The sequence below is a fragment of the Schistocerca serialis genome, chromosome 2 (assembly GCF_023864345.2).
Source record: "Schistocerca serialis cubense isolate TAMUIC-IGC-003099 chromosome 2, iqSchSeri2.2, whole genome shotgun sequence".
Classification (NCBI taxonomy): domain Eukaryota; kingdom Metazoa; phylum Arthropoda; class Insecta; order Orthoptera; family Acrididae; genus Schistocerca; species Schistocerca serialis.
This window is the reverse complement of record NC_064639.1, coordinates 104,262,261-104,286,889: the sequence shown is the minus strand read 5'-3', so window position 1 is coordinate 104,286,889 and position 24,629 is coordinate 104,262,261. Positions and strand designations below refer to the sequence as shown.

General features: G+C 41.2%; 1 protein-coding gene across 1 annotated transcript in view; it reads left to right on the top strand.

Moving 5' to 3' along the window:
• The window catches only part of LOC126455758 (homeobox protein aristaless-like), a 961,462-nt gene that overhangs the window by 382,163 nt on the left and 554,670 nt on the right, over positions 1-24,629 (top strand). The window lies entirely within an intron of this gene.

The following is a 24,629-nucleotide window of genomic DNA, read 5'->3' as shown; positions in this document are numbered from 1 at the left end:
CGCGCGCCTTCTCCATTCTACACACATACCGCACGCTCACTGATACTTCGTGCGTCTGACTAGCAGTCATTCCCGCCTGGTCGGGTTTATATCGATAGCAGGCTGGTGATCATAATGTTCTGGCTGATCAGTGTATATGCAGATTGTACATTCCCGGACGGAGGCTTTTTATCAAAAAATTTGTCTGCTAAGACCCTTCTACAGTTCCTAGTAGCCTGTAATAGGAATCGTTCCGACCGTGTAATGTCCCGTCATCATCAAAACATCCTCTGATACTACATACAGTGTGACTGCATGACGTTAATTCCGTGTATATCCGGAGTTTCGGCTCGTTTGAGGAAGAATATGGTAAAGGAAGGAAAGTTCTTTTCTATAAGCACGTTTAGAAATTTTCCTGGAATAGTTATTGATTTTCACCGTCTCCCAGACAAACAGTGATGCTTTTTTTAAATATATAGCCAACAGAATCAGTGAATCGGTGGTTTCTGCGCTACCAGTTATCACCGGAAGCAATATTTCCCGCCATTAATAGATCATAAGATTATTTACCAAGTACTGTGAATGTGATCATTTCCTGAACAAACAGTTTTTTTCTTTCCTGTCACTGAAACACAAAAATATTGTTTCGTCAATACTCGACGTCGAAGTATTACAAAACAACAGGTGCGCTGCTGGCTTCTAGCACTTCTCAGAATTAAACAACGTTTTCATATGCCTCTTACCAGCTGAATAATATTTTATAATAGACACAACTGAAACAATCTTCTTCTTGGAAGTACAGGGTGGTCAGAAAATTTCTGAAACTCTTGTGAGGGTGTTGCAGGCGAGGTTGTGCTGAGAAACAATTACTAAAAAAAGATTTGGTATATTGTGCCGTTTTAGAGCTATTTAGCATACATGTTAGCCAAACACGTCGTTGCGGGCGCAAATTCAGGTATTTGCATGGGCTAAGATGTGGTATTGCACTGACGTCCATGGATCCGTGAGTTACCACTAGTTGAAATGTTCATTACCAGCTAAATTTTTCCTCTTTCAGAAGTGATAAATTTAAACTAGGTGAACAAAATCCTAGGTTTGTTCAGTTTAAGGAAACAGAACGAAGCACGCATTTGGCGACACCGCCTCTGAGAGGCTGCTTGAATTTGCACGCGACAACCTGATTGACGAATTTCAATACTAATTTAAGCGGAATAGGTGCAGTGTATCAAATTTTATTCTCAACAATTATTTCTCAGCACAGCATCCTCTGGAACACTCTTACAAGTTTTTCAGACAGTTTCTGATCATCCTGTATAAGTTAATATGGATGATTCAGTTAATATTAGTCGTGTTTAATAAAATGGCTTTACACGGTTTATTCCCTACAAAAATATACAACATTTGATCTTGAAATAAAATGACATAACTCAGCCCATAAAGTGAACTTCACTCAGTAGTGGCCAAGAGGAGACAGAATATATTTTAAAAGACAGGGGCAACAGTGAATACCGAGTAATTTATTTCATTGTAGCATCATAATTACCACAGGAGCCACAAGCTACCGTACGGCGCATGGTGAAGAGTATTTTGTACCACTACTCGTTATGTCTTTTCCTGTTTCACCTGCAGAACAACGTATTGAGTTCTATTACTTAAGAAGTCTTCCAGCCACTCACATATGTGGCAACCTGTGCCGTACGCTGTGACCCCTGTTAACAGTCTTACAGTCTGCCATGGGGCGCCATGTCGAATGCCTTCCGAAAGTACAGGAATACGGATTTCGACTGTTGTCCTTCATTCATAATTCACAGTATATTGTGCGACAAAAGGGAAACCTGAGTTCTGCAAGAACGATGCTTTCTAAAGCAGTACTAATTTGCGAATAGATACAAAATTTATTATATTCTAACTTATGATGTTCTCAAGAATTCTACAGAAAACCGACGTTAATTATATCGGCCTGTAATTTTGTGGGTCTGTTCTTTTACCGTTTTTGTATGAAGGAGTCACCTGCGCTTTTTACTAATCGCTTGGGACTTTACTCTGGGCGAGAGATTCGAGGTAAATGAAAAATAAGTAAGGGACCTCTGTAAAACAGAAATGAGAAATGGTGACTTACTTACTTTCGACTCTTTCAGTTACTTCTCAACGACAGGGATGCTTTTTTCTACATCTTCCATACTGTAGTCTGTGCGACGGCCAAACATTGGTATGACTGTACGATCCTTTTGCGTGCATAATTTTTTGTATACAGGAAATTTAAAATTTCGTCTTTCCCTTTGTTGTCTTCTGTAGCTACAGCAGACTGGTCGACGAGTGACCGGACAGAAGTCTCCGACCCAGTTAAGTGCTGTCGTTGTATCGCTTGTCAGACGCGTATTTCGTAACTGTTTGAGAATATGTTGAAATGTGTGGTGCGTTCGTACCTCCTGGGGAGGAAATTCTTGGTAAATTGGAGATTTTGCGAACTACGTGGTGACGAACGAATCCCAAGTCCTTTTCCTTATAAGGCAGCCATTATTAAGGACAGAACCTGTGATGCTTTTGCGAAATAAGATTTAGTCTCTCATATGACGTCGCAATTTATGTTTATTTGAGTCATCTTGAAGGTATTTCCATTTTCACTGTGAGGAAGCGAGGTCTTCGTGGCAAGTGTGCGTAGAATGGGATGCAAATCCGAAGCTAATGCGAAGCAAATCGACGGCTACGAATGTCATTTTCTCAGGGCTCCAGACATATGGGAATCGCATGGGTAGGAATCGAGACTGTATGGAGGATGTTGTAAGAGCTTCCCAGCGAAATTTCCGCACCGTACTCGGAAACTATCTCGGTAACAAATGAGCAGTCATTTTATCGACAATTTATTTCGCTTGAGCTGTGGAAGTTTCGTTGGTAAGCCCTTATACATCCTCCATATAGTCCCGATCTCTCCCCACGCGATTTCCAGTTCTTGAGCCCCAAAGAACGACATTCGTGGCCGTCGATTGGCTTCGGACGAAGAGATGAACGGATGGGTAAAAAATCATGCTGCCACTGGCCGTACAGTCTCAGAGTGGGATAAAAATATTAACGGTTAGGGGGATTACTTTTGAAATAATAAAGATTCTCCAATAACTTACGGAAATACAGTCAGGTGATGTGATCGACAACCCGCGGGCAGTTCCGGCTTGAAAATGGAGGTGGTCACCTGTCGAAATATCAGCCGTTGTCGACGACATCACCAGACCACATTCCCGTAAGTTATTTGAGCATTGTGTACGCCGGGAGAAACTTCGGTCTCACAGTAAGCACTTCACTTCCTTTTTTTCCATCTGTCTCGTTTTCATTTGACTGTTCGTTACATAACAATTAAATACAAACAAGACGCTTTGTGGTAAACATTATCCAGAAACTGTTATTATAATAAACTCATTTAGATTAGGTATATTTTTAAGCTCACCACTATATGTTTCTGTGTGAAACTTAGCCCAAATTTATCCCTTACTCTATAAAAAAAATTTACGTATTGCGAAAACTTAAGTACCCACAAACTATTATCCAACTTAATCTAGTATGCTAACCTTTGACTAAACAGAACCTAATTTGAACAGAACTGTAGCTGGTCTGAATACAATTTGTCTTTATATGAAATGCGGAACTGAAGTAAAACAATTAACTGGCCATAATCAAAATTTCCACTTACCTGGCGTCTTGACAACACTGTTGCAGATTTCTCGAAAGCACATCAGCAAACAGCAAGCAGTCATTGGCTAAGCGAGAATTCTATTTTTTGAATAAAATTTCCAAATAATATTCAAACTGTTGCATACCACATGGTGCAAAGTGGCAGTACGTAATGATAAACCTTCTTTAAACAGTGGAGTGGGGAGAGTAGCTATTCCTATGAAATTATATCCCAAGACAATGCTTTTAGAATTAAGTATGTATTCAAAAAGACAGAGTAAAATTTCGCGTGATCTTCACACATAACATTCGTCTGAACAATATTATGCTTAACAAAGTGAACAATGATTTGAAATCGGTACAGTCTTAACAGAGAATTTGTATAAAAACCAAACAGTTTAGTCAGTCGATATATTAACGCGTGGCTCAGGGAAGTGGGGTGGTCTTTCTCTCAGGTCTGAGCAAGTTAACTGGCTGACAATAATCATTCCGACAAGCTAGTTGCGCAGTGCTGCAGTCTCAACACAGACTTCTTCTCTTCAAAGAATAATAACATTATTCAAAATTTATCTTCTTTCCTCCTCCCAATATGTGGAATCCAGCCCATTCGTGTAATATGTGGTGCCTAGGATGCTGCTTTCTCGGATAGCTAGACAACATTCAAGTAAATCTTATTAACGGAGTTTGTTACCATAAATTGAATTGACAATGCTTAACTTGCGTTTGTACAAGGTGGGTCGCAATCAAATGGCGACATGCAAATAATCAACGTCGTTCGATAGATACAATTTACATGCAAGCTAATCACACAAGTTCATAAGTCACCGCTCTTCTAGTGCGGCAGAGGCTAGGCGGCGCGTCGCTTTTATTCTCTTCGTGTAGATGCCGCTCCAGTCGTCTCACAGCCCTCTCCGCTCTTGCTTTCTTTACCTTCGTGCTGGCGCTTGTCGTTACGCCGGAACACAATATGTACATCTTATTCATCCTTGTTGTCCTTTACAATAAATCTTTCTTCATATAACAGATACAATCACAAGTCGACAAAGGACTACTGAAAGCGTCCATCACCTGCTACATTTCAACTAGCCGGCACAGTTGAGCTGGTTGGCCTCTGTAATAAAAAAAACCTGAGTGAGAGGATCAACAAACGAACTTGAATGGATGTCATGTGACGTCCGCAACGACCAAACACAACGATCAACAAGGAAAAAAATGAAAAAAAATAGGTCAGCGCGACGGACTGCCGTCCTCAGGGGCCCGGGTTCGATTCCCACCTGGGTCGGGTATTTTCTCCGCTCAAGGACTGGGTGTTGTGTTGTCTTCATCATCATTTCATCCCCATCCGGTGGGCAGGTCGCCCAATGTTGGGTCGAATGTAATAAGACCTGCACCAAGGCGGCTGGACCTGCCCCGTACGGGGCCTCCCGGCCAATGAAACCAAACGCTCATTTCCATTTCCAGCCAAGAATGTATCATACTGCGCAGAGGCAAAGACTGCCCCATAACAAGACCAAAGATTGTTGAACAGTAACATAACATTCAATCTCTCTGATGTGCACATCGGTGACTTACAAAGATTAAAATGACATGCCCATTTTACATAATAAACTCATTTAGATTAGGTATATTCAGTACCGTATATAGCGTAGAAGGCCAAATTCGCTGTGATACTGCGCAACTTCTGTATCACTGCACGTTCTCCCCCACCCAAACATTCGCTCCTGGAACACGATAGGTGGAAGATGGTAGTGACGCCAGAAAGAACCTCCGCCTCACACCGCAAAGCGGCTTGCTGGGGTATAGATTGGGAGATTGGTCCACAGGTTATGATGCACAGTGGCGGTGGCGCATTGGCAACCCTTCCCCACGCCCCCCCCCCCCCCCCCCCGCCCCACCACAAGTGACCCCTTCACACAGACGCAGCCCCATTTATTAACTTAGCGGTCGGCTATTGAGGCCGGGCGACACGACAAATTGATGTTTTGTGGCGACGGTCGCGCTAATGACGGACAGCGCCGGCGCGGGCGGCGTGTTAACAATGGCTATTGTCTCCGCGGGCCCGCCGGGCTCCGGGCTGCGGGCTCTCAATGGAAAACATTCCGTCATGATAACGCCATTAGCGGCCATACTGGCGGGCCAGATAACGTCTCACTGCGACCACATTCCGGCGCGGAGCGGCGCCCCGGCGGCGCCAACGCCGCCTGCCCGCAGCTCCCGAATATCTTCCGTCGCAGGAATCCGGCGCGCCCAGCAGAAGCGCTGCCACTCCGGCTTACTACTTACTGTCCGCGATATGGTCAGCCGAGGGACTAAGTTACGGAGTCGGGCAAGAAAAATACAGTGTCTGGGGGAATCGAAGCCGCTCCTTTTAGATTTGCTGTACTCGTATGCGTAAATATTTCCACACTGAATACAAACCACGAGAGCGTGCTGAAAAGTAATGCCTCCGAACTTTTTATGTGAAAACCCATAAAACTTTTTAAGTAAAACAAACGTTATTAATTTCCTGCATCTTTATTCTTCGTGCCTACATATCAGGGGCTGAGAACTATAAGGGCCTAAGGCACATCGTTATCGATTTTGAGATTGTAGCACGTGTGCACACACTTGACACCTGTTGACCTAATGGTAGACCGGGTATAGCCACAGTCCCAGACTGTGTGTCTGAGAAGTTCGGCGAACGGCCTAAGAAAATAAAGGAAACAAGACTTAGAAACAAAATACCTTTACTTGGCTTCAAAGTAATCACCATTAGCTGTAACACACTTCTGTCAACCTTTGTGAAGCTGTTGTAAACTGTCAGCAAACGCTTTTTGTGGAATCACTCGGAGCGTCATGGTAAGTTGTTGTTGGATATCCACATCCCTGAAGGTAATGAAACCTGGCCCTGCCACTGCGATCCGAAGACCAAGCGATAGTCAACCACATGGTGTTCATTGTCTTCTCTGCCTCCCTCGGGTAGAAATTCATAATCCATCAAGCCCTTGCTGTCGGAGAAGGTGACCAACGTCATCTTAAACTTGGATTTTGTCAGATGACGTTTTTAGGGAGGCAAGGAAGATGATGAGCACAGTGCCATTGACTGTCGCTTTGTCTCCGAGTCGTACAGGTAGCGCCAGGTCTCGTTTTCTGTAATGGCACGGATATCCAGTAAGGCTTGACGTTGGTGCTTTGAGCGATTCCAGAAGACGCGTTTAATGGCAGTTTGCACGCACCTTGTATGAACATACACGAAAAGCTTTCTCACCGACTTCACGGACATTCGTTTCCATAAGAAACCAAATCACAAAGCTTCGTTTTGTTACTCTGCACATCTCAGTTATTACCTAGGATTGGCAACGTAATTCAGTGTCTACATCACGTACGTCATTGTAATACTTCACACTTGGCAGTGTATCAGTTTCGCCTGAACCCTAGCCACAGAATGTGCCTAATGAAAATGACATTAATGAGAAAGACAATGAACTGCAATAAGTCATAATGGCAAGCGTGATGCATTTAGTATCTGTTCTTCATATTTTGATTCTAGTTTCGCCTTAATTACAATGTTTAGAACACTGAAAAGTCGCTATTGTTACTGGCCTATAGATAGAAATTTTGGGAACTGACATTAATAACAGATACAACTTTAAATATTAATTAATATTCCATAAAGTAATACGAAGTATATAGGATGTTGAGACTTGCTTAAAAGCAGTTCAGACCTATGAGACTAATGATTTGTCTATAAATTTGACTTTCACAAATCTCTACTTGTCTCAAAGTTTTGTTTCTGTGCTTTGGGCTCTTCTGGTTCTTAGTACTTCATAATTAATTCTCAACATAATCACCACGGCAACGAACACATTTCTGTCACCCACAGACCAGTTTGTTGATACCGTCACTGTGGAATGTTTGACTTTGTGGACGGAGCCGCAACGTCACCTTTGCGTGCACTGCTTCATCTCAAAGCGAAGTCCTCGAAGGTGTGCTTTTTAGTTTTGGAAACAGGTGATAGTCGGATGTAGCCAAGTCGAGACTGTATTGAGGATGGTCGATGACAGTGAATCCAAGGCGTCGGGTTGTTGCAGATGTAGCAGCACTCGTACGTGATCTAGCATTGTCATGCTGAAGGAGAAGATGATCCGTGTCTGGATGAACTCTTCGAATTCAAAACTCGATTACAATACGCTGTTTCGCACGCACCGACATAGTTACACACCGTCATGTTACACGCTTCAATTCGCCTACATCTACAACTACATTTTTACTCTGAATTCATAGGGTTCATCGAACCACCTTCAAACTATTACTCTACCGTTCCACTCTCGAACAGCGTGGGGGAGAAACAAACATTTAAATCTTCCCGCGCGAGCTCTCGTTTCTCCTATGTTATTATGCTGATCATTTTTTCGTACGTAGGCGAGCGTCAACAAAATATTTTCACACCCTGACGCGAAAATTCGTGATTGAAATTTTATGAAAAAGATCCTTCGGCAACGAAAACGCCTTTGTATTAATGACTGCCACCCAAATCCGCATATCATATCCGTAAAACTCTGTCCCCTATTTTGTGATAATACAAAACGAGCTGCCCATCTTTGGAACTGTTCAATGTCCCCCGTCAATCTTTTATGATTCGTATAGTACACTGCACAGTTGTGCTCCAGAAGAGGGAGGACAAGAGTAATGTACGCAGTCTATTCAGCGGACCTGCTGAATTTTCTGAGTGTTCTGCCAATAAATTGCAGTCTTTGGTTTACTTTCTCCACAACATTACCTATGTGATCGTTTGAAGTTAAGTTATTCGCATGTACAATTCCGAAGTATTGAGTTGAATTTACAGCCTGTTGATTTGTCTACTTCATCGTGTAAACGAAATTTAACGGAGGAAGCAATGAGGGAAATAAAAGAAAGGTTCAGGAGTGGAATTAAAATTGAAGGTGGATGGATATCAATGATACGATTCGCTGATGACACTGCTATCCTGAGTGAAAATGAAGAAGAATTACATGATCTGCTGAATGGAATGAACAGTCTAATGAGTATAGAATACGGATTGAGAAGAAAGACGAAGGTACTGGGAAGCAGTAGAAATGAGAACAGCCAGAAACTTAACATCAGGATTGGTGGTCACGAAGTAGATGAAGTTAAGGAATTCTTCTACCTAGGCAGTAAAAATCGAGTGACGGGCGGAGCAAGGATAACATCCTGGCCGAGAGAAGTCTACTGATGTCAAATATCGGCCTTAATTTGAAGAAGAAATTTCTGAGAATGTACGTCTGGAGTACAACATTGCATGGTAGTGAAACATGGACAGTGGGAAAACTGGAACAGAAGAGAATCGAAGCATTTGAGATGTGGTGTTACAGACGAATGTTGAAAATTTGGTGGACTGACAAGGGAAGAAATGAGGAGGTTCTGTGCAGAATCGGAGAGGAAAGGGATATGTGGAAAATACTGATAAGTAGAGGGGACATCTGTTAAGACATGAGGGCTAGACTTCCATGGTAGAGGGAGCTGCAGATGGCAAAAACTGTAGAGGAAGACAGGGATACATCCAGCAAATAATAGAGGGGACGTAAGTTGCAAGTGCTACTCTGAGATGAAGAGATTAGCGCAGGAGAGGAATTCGTGGCGGGCCGCATCAAACCAGTCAGAAGACTGATGACACAGAAAAAAATATTTGAAGTGCTGAAAAGGAAGAAGACTAAGCTTAAAACGTTTCTATAACATTAGTGACTAAAAACCATGAGTTGCGTTTGTCTGGAAGTATGAGCAAAATCGTTATAGCAAGAACACGGCCATTGACTACCTTTCTATGTTTTGTTATTTAACGCTATACCCGTTTTTCCATTGCTGAAGGAGAAATACTTCGACGTGCAGTACATTACTATAATGAAACGAGGGATAAATATGAAGACGGTTTTAGATTAGAGCTGACTGCAGGACGGTAAGCCTTCAAGCAGATATAAGTATGACCTGTTAGTCTCATTCCTCTTTATTTCCTCTTACAAACTCACAGATTTCTACTACTACTATGAGTGATGTAATGTATCTTCTTTATGGCTCTACGTCGATTTATAGCTGGACAGGTAATCTGCTTGCCGTATGGAGAGGCGGAAACGCCAATTATTTGTGCAATTCGTCGATAAAAGTAGGAGGTAGGGCCTTAAACGTAACGTGCGAGTTCCGAAGGCGGCGAACATTAATGTGAAGACGAGGGCAGTAATTCAGTGATTACGGGACACGGGGAGGAACTTCCACGCGAGGCGCGCATATCGTAATTTGAGGCGCTCTATTACTTCTCCGACCGTGTCCCCGCGCTTTTTTGTGTCACTGGGCTAATGCCAGGCTAGACAGCCGCGTCCGTCTGTTTTTCTAACGAATTAAGCTTAATACTGGGCAGAGGGCTGAAATTAAATTACCTCGATAAACAAAAGAATAACGCTGTAATGACGAAGCGGGTCTTCGCCGGGCCGTCAGCGGACTAATTACTGTAATAAAGGGAAGGAGAAGGCGATGCATAATCAGCAACAGCCGCGATGACGGATGTACGCGTCAGTGAACAAAAACGGCACAAGCGAAACGTTTATTAGTTAACCAAAAATTTCGTTTGGGAGCGTGTGGCACTATCCATGCTTGGAGTCGATAGAAAAGAAATTCTAGACCTCTGTTCAATGCAGCGCAACTAATTCACAACTACAACTTGTTGATTCCGTCAATGTAATGTGATGGCAGCATTAGATTTCAGGTTTCTGGTTCAGAACATCACTTGTGCTGTCAGGTTTTGCAAATATGTGTCATATGAATGTTAAACGAAACATGTCTCGCTAGTAATTATGGGTAGATATGTCGCTAAGCTGGCTATGTCGCATAAAAGATATGCTGCAGGTGAAAGATGGCTTTGTTGATCGTGAAGTGAATTTGGAATTATTTCTACCTTCAGAGTCAAAAAATAGAAAAGTAGCAAAGTGGTCTACAGAAGTACGTAACTTTTAGATAGTAATAACTATCTAACGTTAAACAAAAGTGCAAAGAATCCATTCCTATCTCCCCAAGTGCAAAGATGGCACAAGGACAAGGGTGTTACCAAATGTGCTCGTAACACGAGATGACAGACTAGTAAGCGAGTTTCGATGGAATAGGAAGACAAAATAGCAGCAAGCTAAACATGGCGGTGCTGTGTTGTATATACTGTGATAATAAATTACGTGAAACAACAAAACGAAAAGTGATACGCGAGTGTATGATGGGAATACAATATAACGAGCTATTTTAGTAAAATAATAAAGAAAAAATTTAAAAACGCTACTTATAGATCATATGATCCTGGTACGTAGCGCTATGTTCAAAGACATCGGTAGGTCATTTACCACTAATCATAAGAATGATGTATTGCATTGTCAAATGATATCAAGCCAACATTTACAATCTGCTGTGATAATAACAGAATATAAGGCAAAGCAAAGCCATTACAATAAAAATGATTTTTGGAAATACAAACGGCGTGTGGATACGAAAATAGCAGGGCATTACAGTAATGAAATGTTAATAGTGTACGTATTAAACATTATCCTGTGGATCTCTAATACAAAAACAAAATACACATAGCCAAATTAAGAAACGTGTGACCGATGGAGGTGGGTGGGGCACAAAGGAGAATAAGGGAAGGGGATAGAGATCCATGAAAATGAGGGAGGGTATTGAAGTAAGAGAGGCGGGAAAGAGGGAGTATGGAGGAAAGAGAGAGATGATAGAGAACGCTGGATGGGGGGTGGGTTGGTTACTGTAAGTGAGCGGTCGAAATAATAAGGATCGGTGGAAGAGGGGACAAAAAAGGAGGGATCCTGTTAAAACAGCAATGTCAAATGTACCTTAAAATACATAACCGTAATACAACTTATACAGTAATGTGTAATTAATAACATAGGTCACAAAATACATCAGTGACGCTAAGCAATGTCTACGTGATCGCGTTGCTAATATCTTGCATGCTCCGAAACGCTCAGCCTCACATGGTGTCAAAATTATCGTCCTTCTTATACACACATGTTTATAGGTATTTATCAGAAAAACATATTTCCTAGTAGTAGCTCTATAAAAGGTGAGTGAAATCTATCAGTCGTGACAAAAATGACCCAGAACAAGTCACAGAAGTGTGCAAATGAAGTGACTGATGAAAATACAAAGAGGATAGTGGGGGAGGGAGCACATACTACCACTCCAACAGGAACAATTTGCTGTGGTAATACCGAAATATGAAGCAAAATAAAACCATTAAAATAAAACTGACATTTACAAATGCAGCAGTCGCATGGATAAACGAATAGCAGGGGAATAAACACCAACACATTCATAGTACACATTTACAATGTTATACAGCACATCTAACATACAAAACCAAGAATTGTTTACCCGCAGCCAGAAATAGAAACATGACATACCAGGCCTGGATGCTGTAACATGAGTAGTAACATCATCGTCATTAGCGTTGATCTAGCGCTTTTTGCGCAGAAAACGACTTACGTCACTCATAATTTAAGATAACAAACACCCATACACAATTACTCGCTGCTTATTAGGCTGACGGACGTATTGTTTAGTTTTTCTGAAGTGTCGCCACTCTTTCCCACGCCTCCCCTCCCGCAGCCCACCCGCCATCCTCCTCCGACCCCCACCCCCGCCCCCACCAATCTCTAGTCCCCTCCCCCGCCCTCCCCCCCCCTACCCCCTCACATACACATTGAACAGAGTGCGAGGCACTAGAACACTGATGTGTTCCAGAAAGGAGAGAAACTTGAAACTTGGAGAATGGATTTTTCGAAATTCAGCCCTAATGGGGTGATATAGGAGACGAAGATTTCTTGAAAAATGTCGCTATTAATGCACTTTTGAAGCTAGACCTACGAAAATAGGTATTTGGTTTCTCGGTCACAAATAAAGAGATACGTGTTTCATCATTTTTGGGAATTTAAACCTATAGGGGTGAAAGCTTTGTTTTGTAAATATATTATTATTAAAGAAATACTGAAGTATTTTAAGGCTATATCTATGGACTTGTCTTCTCGGTTACAAATAAAAAAAAATACGTTGTTAATGGTGTACAGCAACCAGCGTGAAAAAACAGTCAGATGATGAATTGTGAAAAATTCGATGCCAGGAACGATACTTTTTAACTAAAGTAACCTAAAACCAATTTGTGGCTGGTTGCTGTGCACCATCAACAATTTATTTCATTTAACAGCCGCGGTCTCCAACCATGTCCTCATTAGATAAAATTGCAAAAATGTACGTGTTTCAGTCTTTTTGGAAATTGGTACCCGTAAGGGGGTGAAATAGAGAACGACATTTTTTATGAAAGTATTTTATTATGAAAGCATTTTAAAGCTAAATCAATGAAACTTTAAATTTGGCTTCTCAGTTAGAAAAAAATACCTCTTTCACTGTTTTCAGAAATTGAACTCCTATGGGGGACGAATTCTTTTAAAATCTGGATATTTGTGGTAAGGTCTTATGGGGTCAAACTGCTGAGGTCATCGGTCCCTAAGCTTATACACTACTTAATCTAACTTAAACTAACTTACGCTAAGGACGACACACACACCCATGCCCGAGGGAGGATTCGAACCTCCGACGGGGGAAGCCGCGCGGATCGTGACAAGACACCTTAGACCGCTTGGCTACCCCACACGAAGAATTCTTTCATGGGAATATTCCATTGTGCAAGCATTTTTGCAGCTAAATCGATGAAAATTTGTATATAGCTTCTCTGTTGGGCATAAAACATACGCATGTCTCTGTTTTTGGAAATTCAACCCCTAAGGCGATGAAATAGGAGGTGAAACGTTTTATGAAAATATTTCATTGCGAAAGTATTTTTAAAAAGAAATCTTTGAAAACTCATGTTTGGCTTCTCGGATAGAGATGAAAAAATACGTGTTTCACTGTTTTTGAAAATTCAGCACTTAAGGGAGTGAAACAGAGTCAGAGTGGGTCACTGACTCATCATCTCTCAGCCCAAACCGCTAAGGATAGAAATTTGAAATTTGTACAGAGTGTGGATCTTATTCTGTAGGCATCGTTTAAGAACGAATTGTGCGAAATTCCATTCCTAACGGAGTAAAATAGGGGATGAAAGTCGTTTTGAAACTATATCACTATTAAAGGAATTTTGAAGCTAGAACTACGAACACCTGCATTTGGTTTCTTAGTCAGAAAATACGTGTTTCAGCATTTTTGGAAAGTCAGTCCTTAAGTGGGTAAAATAATGGGTGAAAATTCGGGAAGAAATACGGTTTCAACATGTAACTGTAGCTGTATCCTTTATTTTATTTTCGTTAACTTTACTTCGGTGTCAAAATCACATTCAAAGCATTCATATGAACATAGTAGAATTCGTACGCTGCTTTTCGTAAATGAGTTTTTTACTGGTTTGAAAATGTTAATCGTCAACGTACAGGCAGGCAATTACAGAGATATCAGACGAATTTTATAGATTATGAATAGTGTCACTTTTGTAATATGTGCGCTAGCGTACCACCAAATAAATATAGCCAAGAATGTTTCTAAAATGGTTTGTTTCATTAAATTTAGCCGGCCGAAGTGGCCGTGCGGTTAAAGGCGCTGCAGTCTGGAACCGCAAGACCGCTACGGTCGCAGGTTCGAATCCTGCCTCGGGCATGGATGTTTGTGATGTCCTTAGGTTAGTTAGGTTTAACTAGTTCTAAGTTCTAGGGGACTAATGACCTCAGCAGTTGAGTCCCATAGTGCTCAGAGCCATTTGAACCAACCCATTAAATTTGAAAAGGAAGTTGTCCAACATACAAATTATTTTCACATTTCTGCCGCGGTCTAATAAACACAGTCACGACACACTCTTGTGCGGAAGTTGTTGCCGTTTGACAGCTGGAGCGACACTAGCGCCCCAAGCGGTGGGAAAGCAGACAGTCAAATGTGCCGCGAGGATAATATTTGTTTTCAATTGTTTTCTACTTAATTAACAAAGCAGGAGTTATAATATTGCATTCCTTGCGTTAATAAATAACCAAGAAACTTGAATTGTCGTGAATTACATGTAAACCCAGCCGAATAACACGGAATCAGTGACATAACCTACAACTTATTCGTGAAGAAATACTTTCGAATGCTTGTATATTTGCAGCTTACTCCGCTGGAAGCAAGCGAATATAAATATATATTTCAAGCCTGTGAAGCCTACATTTCTCTTGTTGTCTATGGTTATTATCGCAGGCACTTTTCTTGACACTTAAAAAGTTTTTTATGATTCACCCATTCTTATACTTCACTAGGTTTTCTGATACACGAGTATTTTTGTAAATGTAGATACTTTTGCTTCAAAAGATAATGAATTTTATATTCTTGCCGTTTGTGGCTCAAATTTAACAACGTATGTGGAATTGGTTTCTTCTGTGTTGACAAACTGTATCACATCTGTGTGATTTTTCACGTCTTTCTGCAAAAGGTCACTAGTAATTTGTTTTATTAAAGGAAAACGACGTTATTCCGTAAATATCTGTAATATCTGTGCATTACAAGAGAATTGTAAGTAAACTGTCTGGTAATGAACCTTATCGCACGTTCCAGAGTACTTAAGAAATTAAAGAATGACAAATGTGGTGTCACTTCGCAGCTGTTGTTAATTTTCATGGCACTACATACACTCCCCATTGAAAAAACCCTCGTTACAAATCAATACAAACTTAGTATTCACATCCATTCGTTATCATACTCAGAAGTGTCGCTTACTAGTCGCTTGGGGCGCTGCGCTCACTGTGGGTAACAAAAGCGAGACGGAGTGTCGTGACTTTATGTTAAGATTGTGCTTTTGCTCCCATTGTTTTTGCTACCAACAATATATACAAAAAAAGTCTCACCTACCTCGTAACGTGCGAAGAAGGCTAGTGATGATGCAGTCTTCTCCTTCTTTGATTTTGCTAAGGTGGCGGGGCAGTTTCCTTAATATTATAGGTACATTATAGAAATAATGAGATTCTGAGACCTGGATAGTATAGATTAAAATAATTATTAACTCTCTTGTGGGACACATTGACTTGTATCAAACAGCATTTCTGGAAAGTAAAAATAAATACGGAGTAGTGTATGAAGTAATGTCTAGTTGGGGCTTATACTATCAATTTACCCACAATAGTCGATTTTGTGTTAAATTTGGTCGCAACGCCCTATATATAACTGTACGAGTTCGAGTATTTATTAACAAAAAAATTGCTCTGAGCACTACGGGACTTAGCTTCTGACGCTTCAGTCCCCTAGAACTTAGAACTACTTAAGCCTAACTAACGTAAGGACGTCACACACATCCATGCTCGAGGCAGGATTCGAACCTGCGACCGTAGCGGTCGCGCGGTTACAGACTGTGGCGCCTAAAACCGCTCGGCCACTCCGGACGGCATTTATTTAACAGAAAAGTCACATGAAGTAATTAGACGTGATACGCCTTCATGAAAGTGTTGTTAGATAACCAATCATTACTCACCGTAATTCAGTAAAAAGGCACAATATTCCGTCATTTATAACTCAAACGTCAGCTCCTGTATGATCATAAAACAGTTTCAGAATCTCAACAACTTTAACCATTTGGAATCAAACATTCTTTACACACCCTGTTAAATAACTGTTAGTCCTACAGTCGTAAAAATTCTCATTTTCTCACTTTCGATTTTTGAAAAAAACTGACGTCATTGCTATATCGCTGCTCACTATCTTTCAATTGTCCATTCCTTTGATTTACAAAGATTTTAATCTATTTAGATATAGCACACGGCAAACATATATGTATAACACTTACATAAACAAAAATTTCTATATTTTGGGTAATATTAATAACATTAATTAAAGAGAAACAAAGAAAACGGATATAAAAATAATTCGCCTGGAAAAATCCGTCGCAAACGCGATGGCGCAGCAGCACATTTTGCAATCTTCGTCCGAGTCCATCTCCATACAGCATTCGGGGATATGTGACTATATAGAAAGGAAGATGTGGGTTTAACGACCCGTAGACACTGCGGTCATTAGACACGGAGCACAACCTGAGACCGATGAAGGACGAGTAGGAAATCAGCCGTACCCTGTCAAAGGAGGCACACCAGCATTCGCCGTAAGTTTGCATGCCCCGTCCTCCCGAACACGAGTCCAGTATCTCATCATTGTGTCACCTGACTCGTCGCGAATACATCGAGGTGTATGACAGACATGGCTTCCATGGTTCACAGATTTGACTACTTTTAAATTTTTTCTTGTGGAGCTACATCAGAAGTACTGTGTTGTGAGAAAAAGTCCGTTGTCACACAGAGTAAAGGTGTAGCGGCAATGATTGCCCAGGTAAAATCTGTGGAACCAACATAGTGGTCGAATATCGAGACATTTTTATAGAAGAACATCAATGTTTACACGAGAGCTAACATGTGAATGGATTTTGTTAAACTATAAAATGGAAACAGACCAATTCCGTATATACAAGGTGTTTCAAAAATGACCGGTATGTTTGAAACGGCAATAAAAACTAAACGAGCAGCGATAGAAATACACCGTTTCTTGCAATATGCTTGGGACAACAGTACATTTTCAGGCGGACAAACTTTCGAAATTACGGTAGCTAAAATTTTTAACAACAGATGGCGCTGCAAGTGATGTGAAAGTTATAGAAGACAACGCAGTCCGTGGGTGCGCCATTCTGTACGTCGTCTTTCTGCTGTAAGCGTGTGCTGTTCACAACGTGCAAGTGTGCTGTAGACAACATGGTTTATTCCTTAGAACATAGGATTTTTCTGGTGTTGGAATTCCACCGCCTAGAACACAGTGTCGTTGCAACAAGACGAAGTTTTCAGCGCAGGTTTAATGTAACCAAAGGACCGAAAAGCGATACAATAAAGGATCTGTTTGAAAAATTTCAACGGACTGGGAACGTGACGGATGAACGTGCTGGAAAGGCAGGGCGACCGTGTACGGCAACCACAGAGGGCAACGCGCAGCTAGTGCAGCAGGTGATCCAACAGCGGCCTCGGGTTTCCGTTCGCCGTGTTGCAGCTGCGGTCCAAATGACGCCAACGTCCACGTATCGTCTCATGCGCCAGAGTTTACACCTCTATCCATACAAAATTCAAACGCGGCAACCCCTCAGCGCCGCTACCATTGCTGCACGAGAGACATTCGCTAACGATATAGTGCACAGGATTGATGACGGCGATATGCATGTGGACAGCATTTGGTTTACTGACGAAGCTTATTTTTACCTGGACGGCTTCGTCAATAAACAGAACTGGCGCATATGGGGAACCGAAAAGCCCCATGTTGCAGTCCCATCGGCCCTGCATCCTCAAAAAGTACTGGTCTGGGCCGCCATTTCTTCCAAAGGAATCATTGGCCCATTTTTCAGATCCGAAACGATTACTGCATCACGCTATCTGGACATTCTTCGTGAATTTGTGGCGGTACAAACTGCCTTAGGCGACACTGCGAACACCTCGTGGTTTATGCAAGATGGTGCCCGGCCACATCGTACGGCCGACGTCTTTAATTTCCTGAATGAATATTTCGACGATCGTGTGATTGCTTTGGGCTATCCGAAACATACAGGAGGCGGCGTGGATTGGCCTCCCTATTCGCCAGACATGAACCCCTGTGACTTCTTTCTGTGGGGACACTTGAAAGACCAGGTGTACCGCCAGAATCCAGAAACAATTGAAGAGCTGAAGCAGTACATCTCATCTGCATGTGAAGCCATTCCGCCAGACACGTTGTCAAAGGTTTCGGGTAATTTCATTCAGAGACTACGCCATATTATTGCTACGCATGGTGGATATGTGGAAAATATCGTACTATAGAGTTTCCCAGACCGCAGCGCCATCTGTTGTTGAAAATTGTAACTACTGTAATTTCGAAAGTTTGTCTCCCTGAAAATGTACTGTTGTTCCGAGCATGTTGCAACAGACGGTGTATTTCTATCGCTGCTCGTTTAGTTTTTATTGCCTTTCAAATATACCGGTCATTTTTGAAACACCCTGTATGTTGTTGCATAGGACTTTTGCTACTTCATCTATTCTGAAATTATTGGAGGTCCTGGGGGTGTTCAACACGAGTGGTGTCCGCCTGAAAGGCTCAGCTGTGAAAAAATAAAGAAGCAGGTCAGCGTGTTTGACAGCTTTGCTGAGGACCCGGGTTCGATGTCCGATACTACAAAGGATTCTTTCTTGGAGGGAGGACTGGGAGGGGTGCAAACAGCCTTGTGATGACGCCAGTTGAGGAGTTGCCTGAGTGACAACTGACGGCTCCAAAAGTCTGGGTAGCTGACAACGGCAGGGAGGGCGTGTGCTGACTCCATGTGCCTCGGTACAGAATCAGAATGACAGATGATGATATTGTGGCTCGTTGGTACTTACTCGCCTTACAGAGCCAGTAGACGGAGTTTTAACTTTATGGGGGTACCTTACATATCCAATACACAGAGCAATGAAAGATTTGTGAGAGGTTATACAGAATAAGGAAGGAAAGAGGGCATTTTAGAAATTATTCCGTCGACTGTGAAATAATAATGTTGCAGAAAGACCTGCACAAGGGCTGATGACTGGTGCAGTTAACTATTAGTTAACCTGGAACGTAAATGAGTGTAAAGTATTACTCAGAAATAGGCGAAGAAATCCAGTTCCGTTTCATTATACTATTGGAAGCCGGCCGGCGTGGCCGAGCGGTTCTAAGCGCTTCAGTCTGGAACCGCGCGACCGCTACGGTCGCAGATTCGAATCCTGCCTCGGGCATGGAAGTGTGTGATGTCCTTAGGTTAGTTAGGTTTAAGTAGTTCTAAGTTCTAGGAGACTGATGACCTTAGCTGTTAAGTCCCATAGTGCTCAGAGCCATTTGAACCACTATTGGAAACATAACAGTAGAAACAGAAAACGTCGTAAAATACCTGGTAGCATCCGGAGCGGCCTTGTGTAGAATAACCACATAAAACATAAAACTACTTGTAGGAAAAGCAGATGCTAGGCTGAGATTCATTGGAAGAATTGAAAGGTCCCCTATTAAAAATTAAGAAATATGAAACTTCCCCTTTGAAATATTGTGAATGTGCTGGTAAACTTCTACGTTATTTGATTTTCAAACAGCTGAGCAAAACTCAACGTACTCCAACAGTTTTCTCTTTACTTATTGTGATCAACACTAAACTGACACACAATATTTTTAGCGCAACACAGTCTGACTTTCAAAAATCCCTACAAAACAATGGCCCTGGCTAACAATAACCTATACCTTTCATGAATCACTTACCTCACAAAAATCTTCGTTACTCGAACTACTGCAACACAGCGATCGCCAATACTGCCAGCTAAATAAAAGATTTTAACTACTGAAGGCACTAGCTACTGACAGGCATAGTTAGCAAATGAAAGATTTTGATAGAGAACAAACAATGTATTGACCTTAAAAGCGTTCAAATGTTATTATAAATAAATACATAAATATAAATATAATTATATATATATATAATTTTGTGACATCCAATTAAACAATTTTCCTTTTTCTGACAGACGCACGTCCAGATCGTCCGCTCAAAACTCTGGCATCTCTCTGCCTACATCCACCGGCTCACCTCCAACTCCGCAACCAGTGTTGCCAACTCTAAAAAACCCGAGTCGCTAGATTCAATATCAAAAGTCGCTAGAAAGTCGCTAAAACTGATTTTACTAGGGGTGTACTGAAAATTTGCAACAACATACATATAAAATACGCTAAAGTTTAGTGAAACATGTTATCATAATTGACGCAACACATAAATTGTTGTTTCAATCACAGTAGTCAAATATACTAGAAATATACAACTACATTTGTAACAAAAGAAAGCAAGAACTCAAATTAGGCTGCAAAATATATACACCCCGGTATGTGAGCTATTCATCGTCGTCACTCAGAAGATCGAATAACTCTTTTGTTTCATGCTCTGACAGAACTGTAGTTGATGTAGAGGGTTGAACGTCGCTCAAAAGATGATGTTGCAGTTCGACTGGTTTTGTCGCAAAAGAATAACTTTTGTTCGATCCAATAAGCTCCAATACGTGTGACGGTATGTCAAAAGATGCACAGTCCTTATTTTGATTCTTCAGCTGGTCTCCCAATATGATCAAAGCATTAATTGTCTTTAACGATAATCTGTTACGTTGTTTAGTTTTTATAATGTTCATAGAAGTGAATATTATTTCCACGTCTGCATTTGAATGTGGTAGGCATAGAACAGTCATTTCTAGCTGTGAAATCAAAGAAAAAGGCATTTTTATACTGGAAAACCTCACTCAAAAATCGAACAGTGTTAGTAGTGTTATTCCACCTAATGAAGTTGATATTATGCCATTCTTGCAGCATACCGTCTATGAAATCGCCACTAAAACCCAATTCTTTGGCTACATCCGCTACAGCATCATTTTTATTCACTTTTAGTGTTTCTTCAACATTCAGCATTGGCATTTTTTTCAGGATCGTAACGTTACTTGGCAGTCTTTGTTCAATATCTTTTATGAGTTTCAGACTAAACTGAATGTATCTCTTCTTCAAATAAACTTTATTTTCTTCAGATAAACTTGACTCAGATAATTTCTGTTCAAACATAAAGCCAAGGTTCGGATTTCCGTGCGTACATTCGCTTGCAACTGGTGTTGTCAACAAATCAACAGTTGGAAAAACTATGTTTTGTCTGAGTGACTGCAAGAGAAATACAAGTGTAACTAGTAATTCAGTGAGGTCATTGTCTTCTCCTTCAAAAGCTTTTATTGCTATTTGTACGTCTTTTAAAGCATGTTTATGGTAAAACATGTAAAGATGACCTGAGTCGTTACAATACGTCTTGTACAAAAGATCGGCAGTGTAACAATTGTCTTGAACCATGGCAAGTGAAAAATGTAGCTTTAGTTCTTACCACTGCTCCAGAATTCTTCGTATTGCTGGTTCAATTGAAAGCCAATGTGTTGCACATACCTTCAGAACTTTTAGTGGCTGTTTTCCACAATTTATTGTCTCATAAACCTTCTTATATTCCTCTTGTCTTTTGGGTGAAATGGAGAACCAATTGTAGGCTTACCGTACAAGAATCTCTATGTTTCTAGGTATGGTATTCACTGAGGCGTGCGAAACTGCAAGCTGAAGAGAGTGACAAATGCAACGGATCAATACCAAATGCTTCAAACCATATTCTCTCTTGAGTTGTTCGAAAAGCCCATTGTTTATTCCAATCATTGCAGAAGCACTATCTGTGCCAATTCCTACCATATTAGCGATTGGAAATTTGAGATCTTTCAAAGATTTCACAAGAACAGCAGCCAGATTTCTTGCATCTGCAGTTTCTACTACAGCGAGTTTGAGAAATGCTGATCTAATGGTTTGGTTGTTTACACTATAGTACCGTATAATGATACCTAGCATTTTAGATATTGATACATCTGTGGATTCATCTATTAGTACACTGTATTTTTGGTTACCTATATCTTCAACCAATGATTGTGTAAAATATGAAGCCAAAACTTCAGTTATAATGTTAGTGCACTTTGTACCATGTAATTGCATGCTTTTAGCGCCCTCGTCACCGGAAAACACCTTCTTGCACAGTATTCCTAAATGATCTACAGCTAAAATAGAACAATGTTCAGCAATAAATAAAGAAAGGGCGCCTTCCTCTCTGCTTGCTATTCTATCTGTAGTTTTCGAAACAATTTTCACAGGTAAGGTGGTTTGTGTTTTTTTTAATCAATTTTTTGTTTATGCTTAATAGTTTTCGAATGCTTTCTAATATCACACAATTTAGCATAAAACTCTGTTGCACGTACTTGACATCTTGCCTTGGATAAGTCTCCAACGACTGGTTTCAGCCACCCATTGAATTCAGGTTCTGCTTCCCACGCATCCCGATGTTTTCGGTGTACTGCTTCTTCTTCTGCGGTAAATCCATTATGTTTCACCAATTTATAGTCACTGAAAATACATTAAAACTCAGACAAACTAGAGGTCATGAAACAGTCTACTCACTCGGTAACTCGATATCAGTCCTATTGTTCATTGTTTAAAACGTAATAATACCCCCACCGAATTGTTCTTGCGTTACCACTGTGCACGTGGTAATAATTTGACTGCGAGTTAACATTTCGAAAAATTAGAGGTTGCTTGACAGAAATGTATTGTATTATACTTAATATTACGTATGTTTTTTGCCAATTCGAAAAAATAAAGGGAGTTCAAAACTTGAAGAATTATAGATCGATACGCTATCGACGATAACAGGTTAGTGGGTCACGAATAATGAATTTTTCTTTAGTCACGGTTTTCTTACTCTGTAGGCAATCCCCACATTCAGGTTTACTAAATGCTGAACAATGCTACATAATCTGCTAAGAACTTAATTTAACTTGGTAAATCTAGAACAAAGTTAGTGTAGTACCCATTCTATAGTTAAAATATTAGTTTTGTTAATGAAAATACTGGCCCAGAAGAGTTTTGATTTGTACTTCAAAAGTCGCCAGATAAGTCGCTAAATAATTTTTGTCGCTAAAAAGTTTTTTTTGTCGCTAAGACGAAGGCAAAAGTCGCCATTTCTAGCGACAAAGTCGCTAAATTGGCAACACTGTCCGCAACGCTACGCGCTGTTCACATCCAACTGCCCAACGCTACACTAGCGAATATTCCAAAAATGAGTCCAACCAGCCAGAGACTTCACACAGCGCGGTCAGCGATTTTCATACACAGCACTACATGGCATTACCAACGTAAAAGCCTAAACAGCCTACTTACAGAATCTTGAGGATACGTAATTTACCCACGAAAGAAACATTTGTTTGACCTATTGTAACCGTTTCTCCGGCTCAATTGATGGAAGAGACAGGGAAGATCCGATGAAGAGTAGCGCGTTACGTCATCGAGAATCGTTTATTCTGCGCGCGAGGGTTACGGAGGCGCTTAACAAACTCCAGGGGCAGGCGCTACAAGAGAGGCGTTGTGCGTCGCTTAGAAGTTCGCAGTTAAAATTCCGAAGGCGTACTTCACGCAAAGAGTCGGGAAACATGCTACCTCTTCGCAAATAGATCTCGTAAAGTGACCGCAACGCAAAAATCACAGGAAGTTAGCTCATACGAAGCTTTACCGACTGCCATTCTTCCCACACTCACTGCTCCACTAACCGAAAGATTGCTTCAGATCTACACAAGTAGGCGTAGAAGCTCAGCTTCAGGTAGGACGAAGATGGAATACGGTCATGCCCTTTAAAAATCCAGCGTAAGACACGTCGGATCTAAATCTTTATATCGGACGGGACATGAGACACATTCCTCAGGAATGTGAATCCAGTGATTTAAGCAGTGCAGCACTTCTGTCGGTCACACACATAATAGTTTAGGTTCTCGGTATATTCAGCAGGTTCATGAAGGGAATCGGGTAGGGCTGATATTAAATATCCTCAGCATCAAAGCTCGCAGCTGCTCCTCGAATGTATTGGTATAACTGAGTGCAAATGTCTTTCATTAGCAGCGCGGTCTCAGGTTCCTTGTCACGGTCCGTGCGGCTCCCCTCGTCGGAGGCTCGAGTCCTCCCTCGGGCGTGGGTGTGTGTGTTGTACATAGTGTAAGTTAGTTTAAATTAGATTAAGTAGTGTGTACACTTAGAGACCGATGACCGAAGTAGTTTGGTCCGATAAGAACTTACCACAAATTTCCAATTACTCTCATTAGTCTGAATAAATAGATGTTCGCCAGAACGCTATGATCTACTTTCAGTCACGTTCCTAGAATACAGTGGAGTATTTTCTGTTCACTTGCCTTTACAGTGCTGCAGTGTTTTAGAAAGGACAACCAGTTCCATCTGGACTGTCATTAAATGTTGCGATTTCGGGCTATTACGCCATTGTAAAGTGAGAGCTCGCTATGAGCATATCGTTTCTCTTAGGAGGACATTGTTCTTGTGTCAGCAGTGTTTAGATATTCCGTGTGCACACTACA